Genomic DNA, 23,541 nt, shown 5'->3' with positions numbered 1-23,541 from the left:
ACCTTCTAGCTTCAGACTTCACTTCTACTTTCACTTTACTTCTGTTTTTTGACATGTTTGTCCTGAGTGCCAGCGTTTTCTCCCATTACAAAGGTCATAAAACAACTGTGGACATCATGAGTACACCCATAACAACTGTAACACCCGTACTTAACTGCAGTGAACAATCTAACAAACACATATTATAAAACATAACATTTACTCCATCCTTTTCAAAAGTATAGTACAGACCCATACAATTTTCTAGAAAACATGATCAGGATGCTAAAAACATCTCAATAATTCCCCATAGAATCTGACGCAAGGTTTATGGCCAACAGTCACTTCTTCAGGGGCTTGAGGACAACATACTGTTTATATGAATACAGTGTATTGATTTTTCACATTGAATAGCTCAGTTATCACAGCACAGAAAATGGTTAGTTTCTGGGAACTCTTTGAGCCAGAACAACAGCCTTCTTCATTTTCATCAATTCTATAGGCAAAATGTGTGTAAAGGCGTCAATAAATCATAGGGGTAATAAAAAAAAAACAATAAGACCAAAAAGAATGAATTTCCCTTGGTGGAGATGAAGCCTGATAACTGATATAGAGATAGGTAAGGGACCCAATGCAGAGGTGTCATGCAATGTGTGACTATCTTCATCCAGAGTTTGAGGGAAACTTTTAGATGACCCCTTAAAGTGTACCAGAGTTGAAGCTTCGGTACAAAATTAGATACTCGCCTAAAGAGAAGGAAGCCTCAGGATGCAATTGAGGCTCCCCTCTTTATTCTAATGAGTGCGGCCCCCCCAAAATAAGTGACAATGCATTGTTGCATATCAACTCCGGGCTGCGCAGCTCTTCTCCTTCTACCGTGGCCACGTGAGCCCGTCTGCTCATGCACAGTAAGCCGCAGCCAAAGGATCAGTGCTACTGCGCATGCGTGGCCACCCTGCAAGAGGAAGAGCGTGGTCCCGATTTGGAGGAGAGACGCACTCAGTGACGGTGGACATTACAATAGAGAGAGAAGCCTCAATATGTTCCTGAGGCTTCCCTCAGTTAATGTATCTGATTTTGATCCTGAGCTTCGGCTCGGGATCGCTTTAGAGAGAGCCTAAAAATGTATCACGTGTTCCTTCTCTGTTTCTCCTCGGGTTTCTCTTTCTCCATCAGCTTCTCCTTTTTCTACAGAAGATCCATGATCTCAGCTACCTGGCTGGTGGAGATGTCGATATCCTCCTTGTCAATCAGTTATAAGACCTGGAAGCAACATGGGGAAAAAACGTGAACATAATGTGTTACTAGAGATTTACATCCACTGACACTTCATGTAAAGTAGGGATGTCAAACTCAAATACAAATTGGGCTGAAATTGAACACTGGGACCAAGTTGCGGGCCAACCTCAATGTCTACTTGCCGCCTATCTTCCTTATAGAGTTCCCTGGTGTCTATATTTGTCAATACGTTTCAACCAATTGCTGAGCGTACGTTTGGACGCCTTAAACCCTTTTCGGGCACCCTGAAACTGAACAAATTATTTTCCTTTCTACAGGAAGAAGTTTTGTCCAAATAAAGTAAAATTATTTTTCTCACATCCAGTAAATTACATTTTTCCTCTTTTTTGTTTGAAGGACTCTGACAAAAAGAAGGAATGAAGATTTCTTGCTCTCTGTGGAAATCAGACATCACCTTCGGAGTGAATGAAGGAGGTAACTGAAATTTAATTCTATCCTCTTGGATAGACATAAAAGGCGACTTCATACAAATGTCCTGTATTTCTCCGATACGCCTGGCCGTAGTGATTGCCACCAAAAAACAAGTTTTTAGGGTTAAAGACAATGTAATCCCACTGCTAAAAAAAGAACCCAGATACTTACCTAAGGAGAGGGAAGGCTCTGGGTCCTAATGCGCCTTCCCTCTTCTCTCCCTGTGCCCGCGGTGCTGCGCTGTCCCCAGGAGCAGTATTTGACTAAATTTGTCAAATACTACTCCTTCCACCTGCGAAGGTAACTTCGGAAAGTCTTCGGGAGCCCGAGTACTCCCTCTATTGCGTCATCGCGCATGCGCAGTATGGAGCCGCCTGTCTTCGGGAGAGGGAAGGCTCATTAGGACCTAGAGCCTTCCCTCTCCTTAGGTAAGTATCTGGTTTCTTATTTTAGCAGCGGGGTTACATTGGCTTTAAATCCTTAATGGATATTTGATCCACAGGTTCAAAAGGAAACTGAATAATGGAGTTTAGAACTAAATTCAGATCCCAAGGAGGGATGGTAGTGTTTTTCACCACCGTTTTCCTTTTTACATCCTTGATGAATCTTTTAATCAAAGAATTTGATGTGAAAGGAACATCAAAATAAGCCCCCAAAGCAGCAAGTTGAACTTTGAGAGTGTTCAATTTTAAACCTGTACCTAGCCCTTTCTGTAGGAAATCTATTATATTGAGAATTGAGAAATTAATTAAATTCTCCGGAGAGTTTTTGTTAAATTCACAAAAGACTTTCCATACTCTAAGATAAATAGAGGAGGTAATAGGTTTCCTGGCAGTGGCATTGCTAGCCCTATTTTAGGGGGGGCCATGCCCCCAACTTGTCCTAGGGTGCCCCTAATCTATTTACAGGAGTGCCCGCTGCCCCCCCCCTGCTGGCCGCCGCTGCCAGCAGCACACCACGATCGGCCAACAACCACTAGTGCGGGCGCTAGGTCCTAGTGGACACCGCACTGATATGCGGAACTGACATCACTTCCGCATATACAGCATGGTGGGTCCATGCGCCCGCTCTAATTGGTCGCTGGCTGATACTGAGGTCTGACGCTGCTGGCTGTCAGGTGAGGGGGCGCCTGTCACTCACTACCTAACCCTGGGGGTCCCTGTCACTACCTAACCTGGGGGGCGCCTGTCACTCACTACCTAACCTGGGGTCCCTGTCACTCACTACCTAACCTGGGGGAGCCTGTCACTCACTACCTAACCTAGGGGTCCCGGTCACTCACTACCTAACCTGGGGGTCCCTGTCACTCACTCACTAACCTGGGGGTCCCTGTCACTCACTACCTAACCTGGGGGTCCCTGTCACTACCTAACCTGGGGGTCCCTGTCACTCACTACCTAACCTGGGGGGTGCCTGTCACTCACTACCTTACCTTGGGGTCCGTCACTCACTACCTAACCTGGGGGGCGCCTGTCACTCACTACCTAACCTGGGGGTCCCTGTAACTCACTACCTAACCTGGGGGGCCCTGTAACTCACTACCTAACCTGGGGGGGCCTGTCACTCACTACCTAACTGGGGGTCCCTGTCACTCACTACCTAACCTGGGGGTCCCTGTCACTACCTAACCTGGGGGTCCCTGTCACTCACTACCTAACCTGGGGGTGCCTGTCACTCACTACCTAACTGGGGGTCCCTGTCACTACCTAACCTGGGGGGCACCTGTCACTCACTACCTAACCTGGGGGTCCCTGTCACTCACTACCTAACCTGGGGGGCGCCTGTCACTCACTACTTAACCTGGGGTTCCCTGTCACTTTACCTAACCTGGGGGTTGCGTGTCACTACCTAAACTGGGGGGCTCCTGACACTACCTAAACTGGGGGACTCCTGGCACCACCTTAACTAGGGAGCACCTGTCACTACCTAAACTATCCAGGCCAGCCAGCCCAGCATCACCACCAGCCAACCAGCCCAGAATCACTGTCCACAGCATCACCACCAGTCAGGCCAGCATTTACTTCAACCAGCCAAGAACAGCCCAGCATCATCACTTCCGCATATACAGCATGGTGGGTCCATGCGCCCGCTCTAATTAGTCGCCGGCTGATACTGAGGTCTGATGCTGCTGGCTGTCAGGTGAGGGGGGCACCTGTCACTCACTACCTAACTGGAGGTCCCTGTCACTACCTAACCTGGGGGGGGCGCCTGTCACTCACTACCTAACCTGGAGTCCCTGTCACTCACTACCTAACCAGGGGGAGCCTGTCACTCACTACCTAACCTGGGGGTCCCTGTCACTCACTACCTAACCTGGGGGGTGCCTGTCACTCACTACCTTACCTTGGGGTACCTGTCACTCACTACCTAACCTGGGGGGGGGGCGACTTTCACTACCTAACCTGGGTGTCCCTGTCACTCACTACCTAACCTGGGGGGTCCCTGTCACTCACTACCTAACCTGGGGGGCGCCTGTCACTCACTACCTAACTGGGTATCCCTGTCACTACCTAACCCTGGGGGGCACCTGTCACTCACTACCTAACCTGGAGGGCGCCTGTCACTCACTACCTAACCTGGGGGTCCCTGTCACTCACTACCTAACCTGGGGGGCGCCTGTCACTCACTACCTAACTGGGGGTCCCTGTCACTACCTAACCCTGGGGGGCACCTGTCACTCACTACCTAACCTGGGGTTCCCTGTCACTTTACCTAACCTGGGGGTTGCGCTTGCGTGTCACTACCTAAATTTGGGGGCTCCTGACACTACCTAAACTGGGGGACTCCTGGCACTACCTTAACTAGGGAGCACCTGTCATTACCTAAACTATCCAGGCCAGCCAGCCCAGCATCACCTCCAGCCAACCAGCCCAGAATCACTGTCAAAAAGGCCACAGCATCACTACCAGCATTTACTTCATCTTCAGCATCAGGCCAGCATTTACTTCAACCAGCCAAGAACAGCCCAGCATTACTGCCAGCCAGGTCACAGCATCACCGTCAGCCAACCCAGCCACAGCATCACCGCCAGCCAGGCCACAGCATCACTGCCAGGCCTTTCAGCCCACACATCATCCCCTATCCAGCCAAAAACAGTATTGCCAGGCACAGCAGCCAGTAGAGGAGAATTCAGAAGCCAGGTGAGAGGTGTCTACCATATTGAGGTGGCATTCTGCCTATTTATGTGAAATGCAGTCTATTTATGTGCCCCATGATTGCTGAATTTGTCTTGTTGGGGGCCTCATGATTTGTTGGGGGCCTCAAGATTGCTGAATTTGTCTTGTTGGGGGCCTCATGATTTGTTGGGGGCCTCATGATTGCTGAATTTGTCATGTTGGGGGCCTCATGATTTGTTGGGGGCCTCATGATTGCTGAATTTGTCTTGCTGGGGGCCTCATGATTGCTAACTGCGACACTATGGGAAAATCTGAATCATCACATGAGACTATAGCATTAAACCTACTTTTTTAGCTTTTTAAAACAGAAAATAAAACTGGGAGGTTGTAAAACAGTGAATACATTTTTCAGGCGTAGGATGGATGAAATTGTTTATCTTCACAGGTTATTTTCAACTTGGATTTTCCATAATGTTCATGTATGAGTTAAAACATTTGTACAGTATTTCGTTTAAATTGCTGTTGCCACTTTGCGATAGATACCAGTGAGTTTTGGGTTGCAGTTTGGGCACTCAGCCTCCAAAAGGTTCACCACCACTGTCCTAATCTAATGTCCCACCATTGCTAAGTTCATGTAAATTTGTCTCCACCCGTGACCACACCCACATTCTGGTCCATGGCCCACCCATTTTTTGGCACGCCGCACAAAGTAACTCTCATATTTTTCAGCACGCTAGCTGCAGTGTGCTGATCTCTGCTGCTTACAGTATGTACAGTATAAGTGCCTGCACTGTGTGCTGATCTACCTCCAGTGTGTACAGTATAAGGTGTTACTCTGTGCCTTTACTGATTGTAAACCAGCTGTATTGTATGCTGATCCCTGCTACTTTCAGTATGTACAGTATTAGCTGTAAAGCCTGGTACACACATACAATTTTGATTAGCCAATTTTAGCTCTGTTCATCAAATTCATTGTCTGTTGGCCCACTTACTGCATGGGGGTGGTAAAATTGGTCAGTGATTGACCAATCAAAATTGTATGTGCGTATAAATCTTTGATCTATGCCTATACTGATTGTAAATTATCTAAATAAAGGACAAGGGGGCTCCATCCAATATTTCGATGGGCAGGCCCGTTATCTGTAGCTTACACCGCTGCTAAGTTCATGTACATTTGGCCCCACCCAAGACCACACTCACTCACTGCATGACCACACCCATTTCCCCCACCAAGTGCCCACAGGTGCCCCCGATCTCTAAGGACCCTAGGAATGCCCCTGTTTTCTGGCATGAAGCATGGTTTCAATGACATCTTCAGACGAACCTCTGTTTAGAAGCAAGCATCGCTCAAAAGCCACGCCTTCAGTTGCTGACTGGACACTGCAGGATGGTACACTTGTCCCTGCTTCAGAAGCTGATCTAAACTTGGTAAGATATCGGATCTTTTACCATCAGGAAGAGTAGTAACGGATATCAGGTCTTTTTAGGCCAGTCTGGAGCAATCAGGATCAAATTGGCCTGATCTTTTGCAAACTTCTGTAAAACCCTCCCTATCAAGTTGAAGGGGGGAAGGCATATGCTCTCTCTGGTTCCCAGTCCAACAGGAAACCATCTACACATTCTGGGGAGCCTCTGGGGTTGAGGGAGCAGAATCTGGGTAGAAGCGTGTTGTCCCATGCAGCAAACAGGTCTATGGATGGAAAACCCCAATTGTTGCAAATCATTTTGAACACATCTTTGTTCAGACACCAGTTGCTCTGATATATTTGTTTGCGGCTCAACCAATCTGCTAGAACATTGTCTTTTCCTTTGAGGTGAACCGATTTCAGGGAAAGGACTCTGTTCTCTGCCCAACTAAATATTTGGAGGGGAAGAGATATTAGGGGTGGACTGAAGGTCCCTCCTTGCTTGTTTATGTGAGCAACAGCTGTCTGATTGTCTGACTGGATCATCACATTTTTTGTGCAACAGGTCTTCCCATTTTTGCAGAGCTTCCCAGATCGCAAGCAATTCCCTGTGGTTTGAAGAGAACGTTTTTTCTAGGGGAGACCATCTGTCCTGTATGTAATACTGTTTCAGATGCGCTCCCCAACCCCAGAGGCTTGCGTCTGTTGTAATTACAAGGGGATTTGGATATGACCAACTTACGCCTCTTTGCAGGTTTGGACGACAAGTCCACCAGATCAGAGAGAGTCTCACTGGATCCGACAACCATATCTTTTTGTCTAGATCCTCCTGTTTGCCTGACCACTGGCATAGGATCGCCTGTTGAAATATTCCAGACCTTGCTTGAGCCCAAGCAACGGCTGGGATACAAGCTGAAAATTTTCCCAGGAGACTCATAGCCTGCCTTGTTGTGACAGATTCTGTTCTCAGAAGTACCTGAGTACTTTCGATTAATAGATCGACCTTCTTTTCTAGCAAACAGGAGATCTGCAAGGTTGAATTCAGTGAGATTCTTAGAAAGGTCTTTTCCTGTCCTGGGATTAGATCGGATTTCTGAACATTCAGAATCCATCCCAAATCCTTCAGAATGCCAAGCACAATCTGGATATGCTCCTGGAGCATATATTTTGTTTGTGCCGCTATCAGAAGATCGTCTAGATAGAGAACTAGAATAATCTTCTGCATTCTTATAAAAGCCGCTACCTCTGTCATGATCTTTGTGAAGATCCTGGGAGCGCTTGTAATCCCAAACGGGAGAGCTTTGAACTGGATGTGAAGGATCTGGGATTGAATCTCAAATACTTCCAGTGCATTGGATGGATGGGGACATGATAGTATGCATCCATCAGGTCGATGGACACCATGAAGTAATTCTTCCCCATAAGAAGGATTGTAGAATGAATGGACTCTATGCAGAATCTCTTGTACTTCACCAACTGGTTTAAAGACCGAAGATTTATGATAAGGCGGAAGTCGCCGTTCGGCTTCGGAATGTAACGATTGGTGTCAGCAACACAGATTTTTCTGATTATTGGTGATATCACCAATAATACAGATGCTATACCTGATTATGTGGTGATCTGCAGAATCACCAATAATGCTAGTATAGCTAGACACGGGACAACCAATGTGGGATTGTGTTTTGGTGCAACAGTAATGAGAAGAGGAGATCTCCCAAGGAGCGGGAGATTCAGACAATATTGCAGCCAGTGGACACCTGAGGAGCAGGGACCACTGACTGTACTGCAAGGACGATCACCTGAGGAGCAGGTGATTAAGACTCTACTGCAGCTAGCGGACACTTGAGGAGCAAGTGTTACAGACAGTGCTGCAAGGGCTGATCACCTAAGGAGTAGGTGACAGCTCATAGAGATTCCTCACTAATGGCTAGGCCCACTAGTGAGGACAGGAAGGTCAGACAAGCAGGGTAGGTAACTGAAAGGTTGTAATAATGTGCTGCTTAAATCACCCCGATATTAAAATATATACAGCACATCACAATTTCTTAAAAATGACATCATTGCTTCAACTAGTCAGCAGCACATTCCTCCAGACAGTGCTTTACAGATACATTAATAATTAACACTCTAGAAGTTCCAGGCACCTGAATACAAAACCTGTATTTCAATACCCAGTTGATATATTACCATACAAGCCACTGTGACAGAGATCTGAAGACTCAGACCTATTCATGCATTGTTGTTAAAAAACCTGGTCTATTGAGAAATTAACACATGTAACAAAGTCTACCTCTGCCAGTTGTTTACAGAATAACAAATCCTATTGTCTCTGCTGTCTGTACCATGTCTATGCTATTGTTTCAAATATTTTCTATGTGCACTCCGGTCTAATCTGGTTTTTCCCTAACATCAGGGTGTATATAAGATTGACCTGTAAATAAAGATTTCAGATGCTGTTCCACCAATTTAAGTGTTTGTGGTTCTGTATCTCCCAGCTGGAGGAGAGGGTATTCACTTGGATTGGGGGAGAACTTTAACCTGGGTTGCAGATTATTCTGCTAAGTCATCTTGTAGCTGCCTCCGATGAAATCGAGCTAACAGTTTGGTGTCGAGAAGTTGGATCCGCCATATACAGTATCGGGTGAGTAATTCTATTTTTTGATTACCACCCTATACTGTCAGAGCGGATTAATAGAACCCGGAGGGAAAGTGCTTCTGTAGCGCCTCTCCCAGGAATCTGATATTCCTAAAGTAAATAGCGGGTCTGATGCCCCAATTAAGAAAGCAGTACTGTGTGTCTAAGTGAATATTCTCTCTAAACCTTGTATATTGTTGTATAGTCGCTTAAGTGAATTTTAGTTATATAAGATTGCATGTTACTGTATAGATTTGTTAGCTTAGCATAATGGAAAAGTCTCAAAGGTAAGGGGACTCCCAAGGGTTATTTTTGATTTATGATGTATCATATTCTGTGATGCTGTTTAATGCGGATATATAGATTTGTAAGTTTTAGAAAGAATCATGTTCCACAATTTGCTTTGAATCTTATTTCTGACTAACTCTATTTAGGAGTTTCATTTTTTTTTTTTTCTCGGAGACACTCAGCAGTTGCAGGTGTCTCTCTGGACCAGGACATTTTGAATGGGCATTGCGGCCGCAGGATAACTTTTTTTTATCAGTCCCTCCAAAATGTTCTGGCCTGGCTACTAGATGTTTCTGAGCCTTTTCTTCTAATTACTATAAATGTGTTTGTCTATCTCCTCTCACTGTAGTTTCTGTGGAACTGTGATTTAAATTGCTTGTGTATGACTGGTTGCACTTTTTCAGCTAGGTTGTACTTTACATATGCATCTCTGGACATCTGCTCAGAGTTGTTGCAGGTTTCTACCCCCTCCCTCCATGTATTGGGAGAGACTTGTGTTAATGCTTTTGTTTTTTCTCTTTCCTCTTCCCTGAAAAGACTGGGGGCAATGAGGAGAGTGGCAGGAAGCAGAAACGAGAGGAGATCCCAGCTATTTGTTGTTTGTCTGTTTGTGTATGTGTCTGTGCACAGAGAGTATCCAAATATTTTTTTTTAGAGTTAGGAATAAACCTCTTAATTTAATTGATCGTTTTTTTCTACAGTCAGAAAAGTCAAAAGCTAAATTATTGTTGGAGTCTAAAATTGATCGTTTTTTTCTACAGTCAGAAAAGTCAAAAGCTAAATTATTGTTGGAGTCTAAAAGGTATGCGGACTGTGGTTATGTAAATGTGCATGTGTTGTCTTTCTTTGTCTACTATAGGAGAGGGTTTGTAAATTGTCTTGAGGCAAGGCAGGTGAGATTGAATGTGTAATTGGTTTTCACCTCATATAATGAATGACCCATGCACAAAGTTGCTGGCCATTGTGATGTTTTGAATTTAGTGTTTTGCAAAGGAAACAATTTATTTCGGGTGAACCAGATGTAACATGTCTTAAAATTTGTAATTTAAAGTTGGTTATAAAAAATTAACATACGAAAAGGCATGTTCCATCTGAAGTTTTTTGTTTTTCATGTGGGTTTTTTTTTTTTTTGTCAGGTATTTTTGCATATACCTGAGAATTCAAAGCACACAACAGTTTTGCTGTCAATGGGTTAATTAGGTTTGTAAATATTCAAGTAGGAATTAAGTTGCTTTGAATGAAACGTAATCATTTTAGCTTGAGTTTGCACTCATGCCGATATGAATGTAATGTAGAGAGATTGTGTCCAAAATCATCTTGCTCAAATTACTAGAACTGATGCTCATTCTAGGTTTTCCATTCATATTGCCAAGAATAATGCAAACAATTGTGTGAATGTTTGAATACTTGTATGAAATTAGTGGTGATGAGTCCCTTAAGCAAAGTGACATACTTATATTTTTTCACTTGTAATTGGGTAAAATTCTAACAAATGCTTTTACAGCAATTTCTTTGTTGGTTTCTGGTCTGTATCTGGTTACAATCTGAGGGGTGTGGGAAACAAACCCTGGTGTTGGTGCATTTGGGGAGGGTTTTGAACAACAGACGTTGACTCCCTGTACCACCCACTGTGCACAGGGTGAGATGGGGGGCCAACTAAACCTGCAAGTGGCTGAATCACACAGCCTCATAACCCGGCCCACATCAGTGTTCTAACATGCCTGGAGAGGGTGGAGACACATATGTCATGTAAAATACTTATTGGTTGATTTGATTGTAATTGTCTCCATATGTCTGTTTGTATTAATACTGTGCTGTATAAAGCAAGGTCAGAGAAATGTGTTTAAGTGTCAGAACTCTATATTACTAGGATTTACAGAAAGTATGATGTTAGTAAAAGAAATTTGAATAGAGACGAGAATAGAGAGAGTAACCTTTGTCCAAAATATTGTTACATAGCTACGCATGTGGTAAATAGGTTGCACACACCCACTAAGCTGTTTAACTTCTTATTACCATTGAGGACCTCTACATAACTGCTTTGATCGAGACTGAGCTATCATTTACTTGGCTCATGCAGTTTGACAAACCTTGAACTCTTGTCTGACTCATCTTTACTACTTTGCTTGCACAAGTGTTCTTTATTACCTGTTCACTTGGAGACCTACCTGTGATATCACCTGATTATGGAATACTTTGGAGATCATCTGATCTGATTCTCCTGCACTGATGCAGCCCTAGAAGGATGACCCTCTGCTGTAAGGATGAGCCCTTCCTGCACCTGCCCTCCTCCTGTGTTGGTGATGGCTGCTTCAAGCCTTTCTTTTGTGTCATCCTTTGGGAAGAACTCCGCCTCTGCTGTTGCAACTGTGAGGTTTCTCAACTGGGATGAGAAGTTGAGTCTGCCCTTCCCTGCCTTCTACAACCTGGCTGCAATTGCTACATCCTTGTTATAAATCTGTTTCCATTTCTTTTGTGGGTGCCCAATGCCATACAATGAAACTGCTAACAAAAAGGCACTGGGTGTATCCACGGTGATTACACGGCCAGCTCTCAACCGCCACTGTCTGTTTGCCCCGAGACAGTGAGAGCTTGGCAGAAAAACATCTGCATTCATCATGAGGGCTTGTGGTGATGAATTCACCATCCTCCTTCACCCTTCAAATGAACAATATTCTACTCTGCAATAATGAACTGACATTTCCTGGACCCACTCGAGGATCATTTTTTTTTCCAAAATGCATTAAGGAGTTCTAACCTTATGGGTGAGGTGTGGCTTTAGGCAACCTGTTACAGTTTACCACATTCAGTTTTCCATTAAGTTATGCAGGGCTAGATTAGGATGATATACTAGCAAAGCTAACTACTGTTAATTCATCGTGTAGTTGTGTAACCCTTTAAACTGTATATTGTATTTGTGTACCAATGACAACACTAACTCATTGATCTCTAACATACATAGAGCTGTGCATAGTATCTAAGTGATCCCGCCCTTTCCTTTAGAAAAGGTTGGGATCAAAGGTTGGGTTGAAAGGTTGTAATAATGTGCTGCTTAAATCACCCCGATATTAAAATATATACAGCACATCACAATTTCTTAAAAATGACATCATTGCTTCAACTAGTCAGCAGCACATTCCTCCAGACAGTGCTTTACAGATACATTAATAATTAACACTCTAGAAGTTCCAGGCACCTGAATACAAAACCTGTATTTCAATACCCAGTTGATATATTACCATACAAGCCACTGTGACAGAGATCTGAAGACTCAGACCTATTCATGCATTGTTGTTAAAAAACCTGGTCTATTGAGAAATTAACACATGTAACAAAGTCTACCTCTGCCAGTTGTTTACAGAATAACAAATCCTATTGTCTCTGCTGTCTGTACCATGTCTATGCTATTGTTTCAAATATTTTCTATGTGCACTCCGGTCTAATCTGGTTTTTCCCTAACATCAGGGTGTATATAAGATTGACCTGTAAATAAAGATTTCAGATGCTGTTCCACCAATTTAAGTGTTTGTGGTTCTGTATCTCCCAGCTGGAGGAGAGGGTATTCACTTGGATTGGGGGAGAACTTTAACCTGGGTTGCAGATTATTCTGCTAAGTCATCTTGTAGCTGCCTCCGATGAAATCGAGCTAACAGTAACGTACGGACAGATAAAGTACAAAGACGGAAGGCTGATTCGACGTTTAGGTTCAGGCAGAGTCGGCAACAGTAATCAGATAGGCAGAGGTACCGAATCAGCAAACAGGAGAGTAGTCAAGGAAGCAGAAGGTCATAACAGATAAACAATAGCAATGTAGCAATATCTTAGTCTAGGTGTGAAGTCCTTGGTTTCAACACCTGGGATCTAGACTAAGGTAAAGTACACAGATAACACAATGCAATTAGTACTTTAAGCTATCAACGGAAACTGGCTAAGTGTGGATCCCCAGCTCCAGCTGGTTCTAGCACACTGTAGGATCTGACTAGGGTCTGAGCGCTAACACGTTAGCATTTGCAACAGCAGACAACCAGCAACTGACAGGCAGGTCCTATATATACTCAGAGCGCTCCACAGCGCCGCCCCAGTCACTCAGCCAATCCAGAGCACTACTGGAGTCAGCTGACCGGCTGATCAGCTGACTCCTCTTTTACTTGCATAAAGGTCCTGTCGCCTGGTGCGCGCATAGCTCTCAATCTATGTGCATTAGAAGGACCAGGCAAAGCAGCAGCATGTAGCTGCGCGGCAGAGGCCGCCGCCTGATACGCGGAGATAGCCGCCATGCCGATTGGCCATGCGGCGGTATCTCCGCTATCCTTTACACGGAACCAGAAAGAGTGGAATAGAATCCTTTCCTCCTCTCTGGTGAAGGAACCTCTTCCACAACCCCCCAGTGTTCTCCCCAGGCTCTTTTAGCCGGGTGCTCCACCCGGCTAGATTTGGTGACCACCCGGCTGTCAGCGGCTCACCTCTTCACCTCCTCCTATGCTGTAAGCACAGTTGCCCTGCATTTTCAACTCGCACCACCCGGCTACTTTTTTATGCCACCCGGCTACTATTTCATGCCACCCGGCTGGAAAAAAATTCTGGGGAGAACACTGCCCCCTTCTGGAAAAGAGATCCCACAGCCTTTTCCATTGCTGCCTGCTGGACTGGACACCGAAGAGAGCCCGTTACCCTGAAAGATCTCGGGGGAACTTACAGATTGAACTGTATGACTCTGAGGAAGCTGGAACTTCCCAGTAGGGATGCTCGCTGAATTCCGCGGAATTGTAAAATCCGTGATTCCGGCCAGAATTAGGTCATTTCCGATTCCGGTAGTCGGAGCGGAATTGCTAAACCTCTCAAACGGAATTCCGCGGAAATTTTATTATATCCGCGGAATTTTCCGGGATAACCCAAAAAAAATTCCTCCTCTCCTCCTCGGAGGAGGAGGAGGAGGAGGAGGGGGGAGAGAGAGAGAGATTTTAAAAAATTTGACGGAATTCGGAATACAGCGGAATTCTGCGGAACTGTTCCGGAATACCGCCGGAATGAAACGGTAGCGGAATTTCGGATCGGCGGAATTTCCATGGAATGGGAAATTGCAAATCCGAGCATGCAGTTCTCAGGAAACGCTGACCAATGAGATATTCCGATATACATTCTATGAACAGTAAACCCTGTGCTGGTGGCTCACACTAGAGCATGCTTACCAAATTCCCACCATGCATTGGACGCCAGTATCGAATGTTGGAACACAAAACTCGCATGTGTACAGGAATGTTTTCAGATTTCTCTTGATGGTGTGTTTTTTGAATGTTGTGTAAACATGCTGCACAACAGGTTATTCTTTTATGGCACTAATGTGATTTTAAGTGTTGGTACAATAAAGATAAGAAGTTATATTTTAACTGGATTAATGAATCCTATTTGCCAAACTAAACTTGTTACTTCTCCCTCAATAAAGTCTCCTGTAGCAACCTGCACAGTCACGTTTTTATTTCCTTTTTAGCCGATTTGGCAGGTCAGACTCTCCCCCCCCCCCCCCCCCCCCCCCTACCACAGGAAAGACGGTGCTCACATTTGCTTTTTCTTCTTCTCCTTATTTATACTGTAAAAATTTAGGTTAGGGTTACGCATAGGAGAAAGTTAGGAAAGTAGGGATATATATATATATATATATATATATAAATTAAAAACAGGTTTTGGTTTATCCCATGATATTAGTTTAAAAGGCATTTGTGATAAAGTAAACTAGGGAACCATTGAAGCTGCCAGTCCACTACATACTAGTTCAAGGGCTGTAGTGCTAAACCTCCTAATATTAGGCAGTTTACTGTAAAAGATGTGAAGTGTGCTTGCATTCATTTCAAACATCCAACATGTACATTGAAGGAGCTTTTTGTAGGTTCCTTGGCACTAAGTGAAATGCTTGGAAGGACACCGCTACTCTCCATTGGGAATAAACTGCTGCAGTACCAGAATCTTGTATCCAAGAGCTCCCTCTATTGGCAGTTATATATTCTATATCAGGTTTTCCAGGTCTTGACTATTTCTGCCTGCTTTGGCAGCTGAGAGAAATAGACCCTTATTGAATTCACTGTTTTTCTTCGGCAATATTTTCACACCTATTTAATAAAAGGTGTATTAAGCCACCAGCAAGCAAGAAAATATTCGGAATACGTTTTACAGTGCTCATTCACCTACTTTTTGGCACTTTTTCAATTGCAAAGTGGTGAAGTTATTTTAACAGAGGATTAAAAATAATTTCCTAGGAGAAAACTCAGGAGATAAAGTGAACTGAATATGGGCCATAGAGCCAGTGACCTGCCTCCTGATGTGTTTGCTGTAATGAATCATCCACCTTGCAAACACCAGCACCAGGATACCAGGTTACTACTGCACTTCTGTATGAATGGAGGGAGGGAGAGAAGAGGGCACTTTGTGTGGCCAGTGAGCTGCTGGCTTCTTGCTAACAGGCTGCTAAATTGAAAAAGGGAGGCGCTAACTAATAATGGGGAAAATCTGGCTACCTATATGGGGGGAGGGAGTTACCTAATGGGCACATCTGGTTACCTACATGGGGGAGGGAGCTACATCTGGCTACCTATATGAGGAGATGGGGCTACCTAATAATGGGACACATCTGGCTAAATATATGGGGGGGGGGCTACCCAATAATAGGACACACCTGGCTATCTATATAGGGGGCTACCTAATAGGGGGACACGTCTGGCTATCTATGTGAGGGCCTACCTAATAAGGGGACACATCTAGCTACCTTCAATCGAATAAAAGAGCTGGCACATCTAAAGTAAATCTATACTGGTTCCATGTAAAAGCAAATGGCCAATGTTTCAGAGCCACGTAGGGCCCCTTTATTAAGGCAATGTTTGCCTGGAGGCAAAAATCTGTCTGCTGTTGTGAAGAAATTCCTGTATAGGAAGTGGGAGTCAGGCTCCACTGAACACTCACACACAGTGATGTGTATTCATTTGGGATCAGCAGCCAAAAGCGTTGGCCATATGCTTTTACTTGGAACCAATAAAGATTTGCTTCAGATCTGCCAGCTCTTTTTTCTATTGAATATTGCATAAAGGGCATCATCCCTCTTACCCAACTGCTGCACTCTCCTTATAGACAAAGGGTTTGATCCTTTAGTGTGTGTGTGTGAGACAATACTACAAATGTGATGCACATCTAGCTATCTGTATGGGGGGGGGGGCACACCTGGATACCAATATGGGGAGCTACATCTGACTACCTATGCTCAGGGACAACATGATCACACGGTCAGGAACCAATGAAATGGTCGACAGACCGGCTTAGGGAGCTCTGCCGTCATAGCGACGGCAGAGTGAGGGGGCTACAGCAGTGGGAGAGCAGTGTGAACTATGGGTCCATGCGGCGTGACGCCGATATGCCCCGTTTTTTAAAACCAGCAGTCTCTGGTCCTTAAAGGGAACCTGTACTGAGTAAAATTATTTAAAATAAACACAGGCGGTAACTTCAAATGAACATTAAATAGTTACCTTGCCATCAGTTCCTCTCAGAAGCTCACCATTTTCTTCTGACAATGATCCCTTCTAGTTCTGACAACATTTTGTCAGAACTGAAATATATCAGTTGCTGTCAGTTATAGCTGAGTGGACAACTGATGTGGCCGGTAATGTCCATGTTTCCCTATTGCTCAAGTGGACATTGTTACAGTTTAACAGTGTGCTGACCAGAAAGCTGTTATGGGGTAATGGCCATTTTCAAAATGGAGGACAGAGAATTCCCTTGATCACAGTGGACAAACAGGACGCGGGAGAGGAGAAAGAGATTGAGGAATATACTACACGGGAGGTAAGTATGACTTGTGTATGTTTATTTTGACTTTTCATTTTCAGCTCAGGTTTTCTTTAAGGGGCCAGAGAATTCTGGTACGGAAATGGTTAAATAAGTAATAAAGGTATTGTATTAAAAAGCTTACCTGCAGGATCATAGTGGTTTTGCAAAACAGGCAATCATTTATGACATACTGTAAGATGGGGGTTGCCCACAAGTGCGCTCCTCGTACCTATATTAGTTGACTACAAAAGTCCTTTTCATATATATTGGATCGCTCCTGCTAAAAAGTGTGTGCATCACTTTAAAACAATCAAATAAATGTAAACGCGGAGCGCTCAACAATTTTTTCACAACCTGTACATAATAAACATCATAGATTCATGCAACTAATGAAAAAACAGTAACACATCACTCAAATATCACAAATTAAAAGTCTCTAAAAGAAGTCCTTCAAAACACTAGATGGTGTTTTCTGCTGGTGGAGAATTGAAAATACCATCAAGTGTTTTGAAGGACTTCTTTTAGAGAGTTAATTTGTGATATTTGAGTGATGTGTTACTGTTATTTCATTAGTTGCATGAATCTATGATGTTTATTATGTACAGGTTGTGAAAATATGTTGAGCGCTCTGCGTTTACATTTATTTGATTTATGACATACTGATGCAAATAATTCAATGCAAATAATTGTCAGTTATTTCACATTAGCACTGGGCTGCTGTGTCTGTTTTGGAAACTGATGCGACACCTGTGCTGATGCAAATTCGCATCCGTATATCTTTGGCTATGGGGATCGGATGTGAGCTGCTGAAAACCGTAGTGTGCAGGATTGATGTTTGGCCACAAAGGATTTGGATGCAGCCTGTTGATTTCAAAAGTAAGGTTAAAGGTGACCATATATTTACCGATTTGACCATCCGATATGATAAAAGCATGCCTGATTGACCATTCCGGACGAAATTGGTCACCTGTATCCATTGTACATGCTGCACGATATTGGGGAGGCATGCTCGATTGGGTGCATGGTCGTAATGGCGTATTATAATCGCCAACAACAAACACGATGGAACCCCCAGCTGCCACCCCCCCTCGTGTATAATGTCCAACAACAACAACCCCAAAAAAATAAGGAAAACGAGAAGATAAGAGAATCGCCCGCGGGGTCGAGCAGGGAATCTATCGGGCGGTACAAACGTACCGTGTATTCCCGGCATAACAGATCTCTCTCCAATCAGATTGGAACAGAGAGAGCTCTGTCTCTTGGTCGATCTGCCCATATATCATCTGACGTAAAGTCACCTTTACTTGGTGGAACACAGTCCTGTTTTCCGCAAGAGCTTAAACAGGCAAGAAAAAATGAGAGACAGCTTGAGATAAGGTTTTACTGCAGGGAAGTTCAAACGGTCATTAGCTCTGCTTTGTTTTACAGTTTAAAATGCAGTGTGGATTCTAAATTACAACTGTGACAGTCTGATGCAATGCTATAAATAAAGCTATATAACTGAAAATAAAAATAAGACTACTAATGTTCTATTCATTATTATCTCATAACTTTATTTTCGCTACAGATTTGCTTTAAATTTGAAATGCAGACTGTTCATTTAGAGCAGGCTTTCTCAACCAGGGTTCCCTGGAACCCCAGGGTTCCTTGAGTACTCTGCAGGGGTTCCTTGGCATTTTACCCCATCGTGGGAGAAGTATATAGAGCACATTATAATAGGTGGTACTGTAAGATGAAGCACTAAATTGGGGGGGTCAGGAGACAGTATGAGTGGCAGTGTAATAGGGGTAGTGAAATAAACAGCCACACATACTTTTAAAGACCATGCTTCCTCCAAAATAATTACAGGGGTTCCTCGAGATCAAAACATTGTTTGCAGGGGTTCCTTGAGATCAAAAAGTTATTTGCAGGGTTCCTCCAGGGTAGAAAGGTTGAGAAAGGCTGATTTAGAGGTTTAATCTTGAGATCCACTTCAATGCATGCTCCCTTGCAAACCGTACTAAAAACACCATTTATTCTTTAATGGAGGCAATATATAAATACACGTTCTGTAGCGGTACTCATGTGTGCAGTACACAATTTGCTGCTATATGGGAGATGGAGTAGCTGTTGTGTTCATCATTTACAGTTATAGCTTGTCGCATTCTCTTACTTCTTCTCTTCTCCGGGGGATTGTACAATCTTCCTCTATAACATCTCCAGCACAGCCCTAATGTCTCATTTGGATTGTAGAAGGGATTCTTCCCCCCTGGGTGCTCTGTGATCTCACTCATTCAGCTTCCTATTTACTCCGCATTATGTGGATGACTTATTGGTGGGGCTGCTTCAATCAGCTACAGATAATCGCTGAGATACAACTACAAAGGGGCATCTGATATCAAGTCTGTTTATCATGTAGGGAAAGGCTGGACAAACAACTCCATGCACTCTAAAGGTGCCCATACACTCGTCAGATTGGCAGCAGATAGATAAGAAATGCATCTGATGATCTATCTGATGCGTTTTTAGAACATTTTTTACCAGGATAGAATTCCAATAGATTTCAGTTTGAAATCTATTGAAATTCGATCTGATGGCATTTTTTTGCCATCAGATTTCCATTAAGGCCAATGCAAACTGATAAGCAATCTCATCAGATCGACCTAAATTTTCCACCCTGCCAGTTCGATGGAAATCCATCGAAATCGATAGAAATCGGCCATCGATCGGTCGATTGGCCAACCGATTTGCAATCGATCGATCGGGATCGATCGGTCGGCCAGAAAATCGGCTGAGTGTATGGGCCCTTTAAGCATCCCTGCTTCCTACACAAACATGTGGCCATTTTATTAGCTGGATATTTACCTTGCTGCTGTTCGGGAGAGGGGGGGGGGGTCACAGCGCTGAATTGCCGGGATGAACCCCCCTGAACAGCAGTAAGGTAAATATTTACCTACCACGATCCAATGCAGCAGGCGCAATGGCGGCTCTTCATTCGGTCTAAGGTGGAAATAGTGTAGGCGCAGTAGAGCGGAGGGGGTAAATATTGCAGCACCTGTGCATAAATTGTCAGGCTTTGTCGAGGAAGTTTTGGGGGTGCAAGCGCTGGTTTCCCCCAGGCTACAGCGGACGGGGAGGCCTCATTAGCAACCAGAAGCTTCCCCCTCTCAAGGCAAGTATCCCCCAGAGAGTTTTTTTTGTTACAAGTTTTCTTTAAGCATCGCAACTAGTGTTGGGCGAACACCTAGATGTTCGGGTTCGGGCCGAACATGGCCGCGATGTTCGGGTGTTCGCGCCGAACTCCGAACATAATGGAAGTCAATGGGGACCCGAACTTTCGTGCTTTGTAAAGCTTCCTTACATGCTACATACCCCAAATTAGCAGGGTATGTGCACCTTGGGAGTGGGTACAAGAGGAAAAAAAATATAGAGCTTATAGTTTTTGAGAAAATTGATTGTAAAGTTTCAAAGGAAAAACTGTCTTTTAAATGTGGAAAATGTCATGTTTCTTTGCACAGGTAACATGCTTTTTGTCACCATGCAGTCATAAATGTAATACGGAGAAGAGGTTCCAGGAAAAGGGACCGGTAACGCTAACCCAGCACAAGCTGCAGCACACGTGATGGAACAGGAGGAGGCGCAGGAGGAGAATGCCATGCTTTTTGAGACGCAACCCAGGCCTTGCATGAGGACAAATAGCGTGCGGATATAGCAATGCTTTTTGCCGCCATGCATTCATAAATGTAATACAGATGAGAGGTTCCATAAACAGGGACCGGCAACGCTAACCCAGCAGCAGCAGCACACGTGATGAAACAGGAGGAGGCGCAGGAGGAGAAGGCCACGCTTTTTGAGACGCAACCCAGGCCTTGCATGAGGACAAAAAGCGTGCGGATATAGCAATGCTTTTTGCCGCCATGCAGTCATAAATGTAATACAGATGAGAGGTTCAATAAACAGGGACCGGCAACGCTAACCCATCACAGATGGTCATTGTTCATGTTACTTGGTTGGGGTCCAGGAGTGTGGCTGAGCGAGGTACACAGAGTGGCAGTAAACACAATGCTATATAGTGTGGCTGAGCAAGCGGTGTACTACTGTTCCCAGCAGACACAGAGTGGCAGTAAACACAATAATGCTATATAGTGCTGGGTGAGCGTTGTACACAGAGTGGCAGTAAACACAATGCTATATAGTGTGGCTGAGCGAGCGGTGTACTACTGTTCCCAGCAGACACAGAGTGGCAGTAAACACAATGTTATATAGTGTGGCTGAGCGAGGTACACAGAGTGGCAGTAAACACAATGCTATATAGTGTGGCTGAGCGAGCAGTGTACTACTGTTCCCAGCAGACACAGAGTGGCAGTAAACACAATGCTATATAGTGTGGCTGAGCGAGGTACACAGAGTGGCAGTAAACACAATGCTATATAGTGTGGCTGAGCGAGCGGTGTACTACTGTTCCCAGCAGCGACACACAATGACTGGGGGGACCCTGGCTAGCGTGGCTGGAGCGCGAACTACCCTGCCTGCCTGCCTACCCAAAGCTAAACCCACAGACAAATGGCGGAGATATGACGTGGTTCGGGTATTTATTTACCCGAACCACGTGACAGTTCGGCCAATCAGAGCGCGTTCGGGTCCGAACCACGTGACCCGTTCGGCCAATCACAGCGCTAGCCGAACGTTCGGGGAACGTTCGGCCATGCGCTCTTAGTTCGGCCATGTGGCCGAACGGTTTGGCCGAACACCATCAGGTGTTCAGCCGAACTCGAACATCACCCGAACAGGGTGATGTTCTGCAGAACCCGAACAGTGGCGAACACTGTTCGCCCAACACTAATCGCAACAGCAATTGAGCCAGCTGCAGTCATGTTCTGGACAGTATACTATGTCCTATGTGCCTTGCTGGCTGACTGATACTTCTAAGTGCACACGAGGACAAACCAAGCATGCTCAGAAATCAGATTCTCTTGTGCATGGTGCGCAGGGAATGTGCACATAATATGTGCACAGAACAATGACCAGGAAGTACCCCCGAGGTGGCAGCAATCATTACTGAAAAGAAAGATTTTTTTTTCCAATCTGCTGAATAATGTAGTGCCTTTTATTTGTGAGTTTTTGAAAATCAGGTTTGCTTTAAAGCACGTGTCGAACTCCGGGCCAGGAGGGCCAGATCTTTGCCAGTGTTTAGGATGGACTGAGAAAGAGAGGAATGTGTTCTACCTGATGGACCACACCTTTCCTGATTCAGACCCCTCAATTCATTTGAGCTGTATCAAAAATGTGTGAGGACCTCGACCCTCGTAGGACCGGTTTGACATACCTGCTTTAAAGGAAACCTAAATTGGAAAAAAAAATGCCCATTTACTTACCTGGGACTTCTTCCCCCTTAAGTCTTCCTGGTCCCTTGCCGTCACACTACACTCCGTCTTTCCTCCAGTGTCCCCCTCCATCCCTGGATGTGCGGCACCGCATGCCTCCTCCAACACGCTTGCGCAGAAAGCAATCATTGCTACCGTGCATGCACAGAACGCTCCAAGCCGAAGGAGCGCAATAGAGGACACTCATGGGTAGCAACGCGCAATGTGACTGGATTACGCACTGGGCAGCGGAGGAACAGCTGAGCACACAGTCATGGCGAGGGAGTAGTAGGACTTCAGGGGGCTGGAAGAAGCCTCAGGTAAGTAGATGGTCAATTATTTTTTATACTTAGAGACATTGAAGCGGAAAAAAATTATGATATCATGAATTGGTTGTGTAGTACGGATAATTACTAGAGCATTAGTAGCAAATATTCTCATTTTTATTTTCAGTTATATAGTGTTTTTTATAACATTGCATCATTCTCTAATATTTGCAGTTTACACGTTACTCAGCATTCAAAATGCTTTTACAGAGCAGGCTAGTGAACTTTTGACCTGTCCTCTGGAGAGAAAAAGAAAATTACAGTGATTGGCAGTTGAGATAACAAGCTTCAGAAGACAGAGCTCTCTGCGACTTTGAAAGTTGAGGAGCTCGATGGCTTTTTTTTTTGCATAGATAACAACTGGAGTTTCTTAACTCTTCCTGTACTGGAAACAATATTAGACTTATGTCTCTGCTCCTAACCTTTTATTTCTTAGCTGTATTGCACATACAAATCATATCATTTTTTTCGCTTCAGTGTCTCTTTGAAGTGTACCTGAACCCCCCCCCATGCAGATCACTCCCATGCTGCGGTCCAAAGCCTCCTAGATTCTTTGGTAGCAGCCCCGAACTCTGCGGCCAGTCCGCACAGTACGGCCAAGCACGCTCTTGTGACTGGGAGCGTTCGGCTCATCAGAATGCTCCTGGCAATGGGAGCGGGCCGTGCATGCGCAGTATAGGGCTGCTACAGGAGAATTTAACTACCTAAAGTCCACCCCCACGCCAATGGGCGTGGACACGGCGGCAGCCCCAGGACCGCCTAACGCCAAGTCCTGGGGCTCTAATTTGCAGGTGATCGCGCACACAATGCGCGCGCATCTCCTGCTTGGGGGGGGCGGAGCTCCGCCCCTCTTCAGTCTCCAAGCGGCGATTCGATTGCCGCTCGGGAGACTGTTAGACGGTACATAGTACAGTCGCAGTGATCAGCAGC

General features: G+C 44.8%; 1 long non-coding RNA gene across 1 annotated transcript; it reads left to right on the top strand.

Moving 5' to 3' along the window:
• Nucleotides 1–1,613: 1,613 nt before the first annotated feature.
• On the top strand, nucleotides 1,614–20,905 carry LOC137563846 (uncharacterized). Its single transcript, XR_011030449.1, has 2 exons — nucleotides 1,614–1,692; nucleotides 20,441–20,905. It is a non-coding gene; the product is annotated as an uncharacterized lncRNA (long non-coding RNA).
• The last annotated feature ends 2,636 nt before the right edge of the window (nucleotides 20,906–23,541 follow it).

Source organism: Hyperolius riggenbachi, chromosome 1 (assembly GCF_040937935.1).
Source record: "Hyperolius riggenbachi isolate aHypRig1 chromosome 1, aHypRig1.pri, whole genome shotgun sequence".
In the NCBI taxonomy this organism is placed as follows: Eukaryota; Metazoa; Chordata; class Amphibia; order Anura; family Hyperoliidae; genus Hyperolius; species Hyperolius riggenbachi.
This window is presented reverse-complemented; position numbering and strand designations above follow the sequence as displayed.